The 7,500-nt window shown below is 28.1% G+C and overlaps 1 protein-coding gene across 1 annotated transcript in view; it reads right to left on the bottom strand.

Moving 5' to 3' along the window:
* Positions 1 to 7,500, bottom strand: part of LOC125030390 (solute carrier family 23 member 1-like) — a 33,486-nt gene that overhangs the window by 18,246 nt on the left and 7,740 nt on the right. The gene's annotated exons all lie outside the window — the stretch shown is intronic.

Below are 7,500 nucleotides of genomic sequence, written 5' to 3'. Positions count from 1 at the left end.
TCAATACATGCACACATATGTAAGTATGTGTGTGAGTGTGAGTGAGTGTGTGTGTGTGTGTGTGTGTGTGTGTGTGTGTGTGTGTGTGTGTGTGTGTGTGTGTGTGTGTGTGTGTGTGTGTGTGTGTGTGTGTGTGCATATATATATATATATATATATATATATATATATATATATATATATATATGTACATATATAAACACACACACATATGTATATATGTATATACATATATACATATATAGTTATATATATTCATATATATATACATATATACGCGTGCGTGTGTGCAAATGCAATCACAGTAACGCGTACACAAAGATGAAAAGGAAAACTGCCACAATATGAAGTAGAATTTAATCGTGTCGCTTCGATTAATTGAAATGAATCCAATTCCATTGTTTGTTCGTTTGATGAGGAATTCTTTGCGAGTTCGAAACGTCACGGCGGTTCAGTTTCATTTCTTATTGTGGCTCCTCTCCTTTTCATACATATACATATACTGTATACTATATACATATATATACATATACATATGTATGTATACATATATTTATTCATATTGGAAAGGGATTATATAATATTTACCATGTTGTATAAATTAATTTGTATACTGCTTGGTATCAGGTTTATAAGTAATTACGACATTATTAACGTGATTGCAAAATACTCCTGATATTTTGTGAAACATTTTTACAGATTAAGGAAGTTTATTTACATGTTTATTTTTGCATTTAAAAGTAATTTTCCTTGTACCCCTTTTGTTAATGCGTTGGTGTGCTTTATCTTACTCTACCATATTTAATTAATAGGCTAATAAGCTTCTTGTATTTCCAGTCTTTATATATATATATATATACATATACAGGCATTCATTCCACCGCAGGACATAGGCCTCTCTCAATTCACTTCTTCAGAGGTTATATGGCAGTGTCACCCTTGCCTGATTGGATGCCCTTCCTAATCAACCGCGGTTCAGCGCGCTAACACGTGTCACGGCGGCGACTTCCCCTCCGACACCTGCGTTTGACTTCTCAAGGCGATATGTCGTTTTATCGGGCTCGAGCCAGCAGGCATTTTCACGACCGCGACGGGGAATTGAACTCAGGACCACAAGGGCCGGAGTCCAGTGCGCTGATCACTGGACTATCGCAGCAGTCATTATATATATATATATATATATATATATATATATATATATTTATATATATATAGGCCAGGCGCCACGATACTTTACTTCACGTGCCCCCGAAGGTTAATCGGAGCCGCGCCAAGCTTAACCATGCTCCGTGACAAATGGGCCGTTTAATACACTCGTTGGGACGTGGATAATCACGGAGCTTTTTGTTTTGTTTATACTATTTATAAATATGTATGGTAATGGTTATGACATTCTTCCAAACCCCATTTTAGTGAAATTATAATAATAATACTTATTTTTTTTTTCCTTATTATTATCATTACCATTATCAATATTATGGTTATTATTATTATTATTATTATTATTATTATTATTATTATTATTATTATTATTATTATTGTTGTTGTTGTTGTTGTTGTTATTATTATTTGTTTTATTATTATTGTGGTTGCTGTTGTTATTATTGTTACTGTTGTTAGTATTAAATATAATTATTGTTGCTATTACCATTATTATTATCATTATTATTATCATTATTATTATCATTATTATTATTGTTAATGTTATCAATATTATTGTTATTATTATCATTTTTGTTGCTATTAATATTATTATTATCATCATTATTAATATTATTATCATTATCATTATCATTATCGCTGCCATTATTGTTGTATTTTTTTATCATTGTTATTATCGCTATCATCATCGTTATTATTATCATTATTGTCATAATTATCATCATCAATACTGATGTTGTTGCTGTTATTATTGCTGTTTTGTTATTGATATAATCACTATCATTATTGTCACAATTATAACTCTTATACCTATTGATATCATTATTGTTACTATTATCATTATTGTTATTGTTATTAACGCGTACACAAAGATGAAAAGGAAAACTGCCACAATATGAAGTAAAATTGAATCGTGTCGCTTCGATTAATTGAAATGAATCTAATTCCATTGTTTGTTAATATTATATTATTATATACATATTATTATTATATGTTATTCATATTGGAAAGGGATTATATAACATTTACCATGCTGTATAAAATAATTTATATTCTGTTGTGGTATCAGGTTTATAAGTAATTAAGACATAATTAACGTGATTGTAAAATACTCCTGATATTTTGTGAAACATTTTTACAGATTAAGGAAATTTATTTACATGTTTATTTTTGTATTTAAAAGTCATTTTCCTTTACCCCCTTTTGTAATGCGTAGGTGTGCTCTATCTTACTCTGCCTTATTTAATCAATACGCTAATAAGCTTCTTGTATTTCCAGTCTTTATATATATATATATATATATATATATATATATATATGTATATACGCCAGGCGCCACGATACTTTACTTCACGTGCCCCCAAGGTTAATCGGAGCCGCGCCAAGCTTAACCATGCTCCGTGACACATGGACCGTTTAATACGCTCGTTGGGACGAGGATAATTACAGTGATTTTTGTTTTGTTTAAACTATTTATAAATATGTATGGTAATGTTTATGACATTCTTTTTATATCCCCATTTTAGTGAAAGTGAGAACAGAATTTTATGATGTAATCAATTAAATGACGAAGTACACTATTTTAAAGAAAAAAACTTTATATATATATATATATATATATATATATATATATTCATATATATTCATATATTCATTGATTTAAATAAGATGAAGACATTTTACCTCCTGAGAGTTTATAAGAAAGAAAAGTGTTTTATTTCATTATCTTATCTAAATTTGATGTGATAAAACATTATATATAGCTTGTTCTTGTGATTTCATATTCAACTTGAACAGTTTGTCAGGTGTATCATCTTCTCTGTTTTAATATTTCATTATAAAGTGATTTTCGTTAAACTAGAGTTTTGATTTGGCATCATCTCTTGTTGTCACAATTTTATCTTTTTCCATGGTCTTCTAAAATAATTTCAGATAAATAACATAATATATATTTACATAAATCACACAATTTCCTTATGTTATCCTTTTTTCTCCAACAAATCTCAGTACTGTCAATACCATAGAAATAACTAATAAAATATCTACAAACAACTGTGATCTAAGAGCAAGTACTGTACCTTGCAAGGACCACAGTTCACTTAATACTCGTGTAACGTTATACTCTCTCGTGGGAGTAAAATTTCATTCTGTACCCTTTTCATTTGTTACATGCGTTATTAATCTTTTCTCATGAGTAATATAATAAAACGACGATCTATTGCGATTCCAGATATAGGCTCAGTTTGTTAAAATAGTGCGAAGCTTGATTCAATGAATAATCATTTTACGGATATGCATATATACAGAAATAAATGCATTTCTATCTCTCTATTATTCTGTTTAATGAGTATTCATTGGGTCGGGTGTTTTAACAAACCGGCCGACAGTCCCTTTACTTTTGGGCGAAAGACCGTGTTACGCAGAATTTCAGTTAGAGACCAGAGCACCTGTAAAATATCTGAAATACGTATATATATATTTTTTAATATATATATATACATATATATGTGTGTGTGTGTGTGTGTGTGTGTGTGTGTGTGTGTGTGTGTATGTGTGTGTGTGTGTGTTCCATGGATGTGTAAATAACAACAGTTCCATGTCGTAGACAGCTTGTCTAGACTTATTTTTTCGCGGTTATTTTGTGCGGTTAACATTACATCACAGACAAAGAAAATAAAAGCCACGATCTCTATAACCGCTGAGTTGTGGGTTGTGTAGTAGTAATACTGCCCAAGGAAAAGGATATCATCTTGTGCGTGCGTGTGTGTGTGTGTGTGTGTGTGTGTGTGTTTAACTGCTTGTGTGTACCTGAGTGCCTATTGCATGTTTCATTAAAAAAAATTATATACTGTAGTCTGGACAAGCATATATACCTTGATCGTGATTGTTATGAATTCAAGTACCTTTGTCAATCTAACTGGAGATAAAATTCGGCTCTCTTCAAGTAAGACAAAGAACGAAAGTTGTGTTTATGAATCGAGACTTAAAAAAGAAAAAAACAGTAATCAAGCACTACCTGATTATCTATCTATCTATATATATATAACTGATGACAATAAGACACTAAAAGGGAAAAAAATAAACATATTACAACCTTCATCGTCCTAAACACAAATCAAACCGCACTCTCTGCTGTCATTACTTCCCAGAAGAGTTTACTGCATCGCACGAAACTGAACAAGCAACAGAGGGGGAAACAGGTAAGATAAAGGAAGGACGATTTTTTCCTTCAGATGTTCCTCCTTCTCCTCTTCGTTATCATTGTCATTAGTAATTTTTTTTATTTTTTTTTTATCATTACCATGATTGTTTTCATTGATTCTATCATTGCCATGATACTAATAACGAAAATTATGATGATAATAATACTTATTATGATGATAATAATACTTATTATAATTATTATCATTATCATTATCATTGTTATTATTATTGTTATAATTATTATTATTATTGTAATTATTATTATTATTATCATTATTATTTTTATTATTGTTGTTGCTGTTGTTATTATTGTTACTGTTATTATTATTAAATATAAATATTGTTGCTATTATCATTAATATTATTATTATTATTATTATCATTATTATTAAAGTTATCACTATTATTTTCGTTGTTATTAATATTATCATTATTATCATTATTAGTATCATTATCATCATCATTATCGCTGTCATTATTGTTGTAATTTCTATTATCATTGTTATTATCGTTATCATTATTGTTTTTTCATCATCATCGTTATTATTATCATTATTGTCATTATTATCATCATCAATACTGATGTTGCTGTTATTATTGCTGTTTTGATATCAATATAATCACTATCATTATTGTCACAATTATAACTGTTATACCTATGTGATATCATTATTGTAACTATTATCATTATTGCATAATGATTATCGTCATTATCATTATTCTATATTATTATCTTTATTATTGTTATCCTCATCATCATTATTATTATTATTGTTGTTGTTGTTGTTGTTGTTTTTATTATATCATTATTATCATTTTCATTATCATTAATGCTAATATAATTATTGCTATTATCATCATGATTATCTTCATTATGATTATTCCATATTATCAGCATTATTATTGTTGTCATTATTATTATTATTATTATCATTATTATTATTATCATTAATATTATTATTATTATTATTACTATTACTAGTAGTAGTAGTAGTAGTATCGTTATTATTATTATCATCATTATTATTACCATCGTTATTATTAGTAGTAGTAGTAGTATTGCTATTATTATCATTATTATCATTATTATTATCATTATTATTAGTAGTAGTAGTAGTTGTTACCTTATCATTATAATGTATCTTATTTTATTAATACTACTACTACTTCTATGATTATCATTACTATTATCATAATTATTATTATTATTATTATTATTATTATTATTGTTGTTGTTGTTGTTGTTACTAACATTATGATAATAATAATTATTATTATTATTATTATTATTATTATTATTATTATCGTTATTACTATTTTTATTATTTTTTATTATTATCATCATTAATCATATCGCCATCATCATCACTATTTTTATTGCTGTTGCTATTGTTATTATTTTCATTATTTTCTTTATCATTGCCATTCGTTACCATGTTTCCATCGCAATTATTATCACTATTATTTTTGTTATTGTTATTATTGTAATTACTATCATTATCATTAAGGATGGTATTATTATTAGTAGAGGTAATAATTGTAGTAGTAGTAATATTACCATTATCCTTATTATTTTAATTATCTATGTGTTTACTATTATTGTTGTTATCGTCATTAGTATTATTAATATTATGACCATTATCATTATTAACATTATTCTTATTATCATTATTATTGTTGTTATTAATTTCATATTTATCATTGTTATTATCATCATTATCGTTATCATTGTTATCATTATCATTATCTATGTTATAACTATTATCATTATCATTACTATTTTTAGAAGTAGTGGAGGTGGTAGTAGAAATTTTTGTTCTTGTAGTAGTGATTATAGCAGTAGTATAATTGTTATTGTTTTAAATATTATCATTATCATTACCATTAAAATCATTACTATCATTATAATTGTTATTGTGATTGATATTATTATTTTCATTATCATTATCATTATCATCATCATTATTATTATCATTATTATTATTATTATTATCATTATCATTGTTGTTATTATTGTTAGTATTATTACTATCATTATCATTGCTGTTGTTATTATTATTTTATTATCATCATCATCCTTATTATCATCATCATCATCATATTATTGTTATCATTTTCATTACTTTGATTATTACTGTTATTGCTATTATCATTGTTATCCTTATTATTGTTATCATTTTTATTGTTATTATTATTGTTATCATCATTGCTATTCATATTATCATTATTATACATATCATCCTTATTATCATTATTATTATTATCATTACTATCATATTTCTTATTACTGTTATTACTATGATTCCTACTATGATTATCATTATCATCATTATCATCATTATTATTTTACGGATAAGTACCCCTTGTGTGTATTTAAGACTCTTGACCACCATCACAGCATAACTGGAGGTATAATAACCTGCTATATATCTTTAAGATGGCGATGAAATGTATAAATTTTATGTATATGTGGAATCCTACCCCCTTCTGTGGAAAGAAAAGGAACGTGATACTGGTTACCTTATCTCTTTTACCCCTATGTTTTAAAACCTGATACCTGATGGACATGATGCTGTGGCTGGGTCCTCAGTCTTCTTCGTTTTCTTATCCCTTCTCTTATTTCCTCTATTTTCTCCTCTTATTCGGTCCGTACTTGCTATTTTCTCTCTTTCTCTCTCTTACTTTTCTCTCTTCTTCGTCTTCTTTCTCGTCATTCCTCTCATTCTTCCTCTTTCTTTTTTACTTGTCTTTCTCTCCACCTTCCTCACTTCTTCTTCTTATCTTCTCCTCTCCTTCCTCTTCTCATTATTCTCTTTCTCTTTCCTTAACTTATCTTGCATTTTTCCTCTTTTCCCTCTTCCTCTTCTTGCTTCTATTTTCATTTCTCTTCCGCCCGCTCCTTGTCATTTCCTCCTCCTCTCCCTCTCTTCCTACTGCTCTTTCTATTTTCATCTTTCTTTCCACTTTCTTGTGCTTCCCTCCTCCTCTCCCTCTCTCTCTTCTCCTTCCTGACTCTCTCTCTTTCTCTCCCTTCCTCCTTCTTGCTTTTCAATCTTGCTCTCCCTCACATTCTTCTCTCTCGACCTATCCCTCTCCCTCTTTTGTCGCTTTCTCTTACTCTCGCACTCCTTCTTC

This window comes from Penaeus chinensis, chromosome 11, assembly GCF_019202785.1.
Source record: "Penaeus chinensis breed Huanghai No. 1 chromosome 11, ASM1920278v2, whole genome shotgun sequence".
Lineage (NCBI taxonomy): Eukaryota > Metazoa > Arthropoda > Malacostraca > Decapoda > Penaeidae > Penaeus > Penaeus chinensis.
This window is presented reverse-complemented; position numbering and strand designations above follow the sequence as displayed.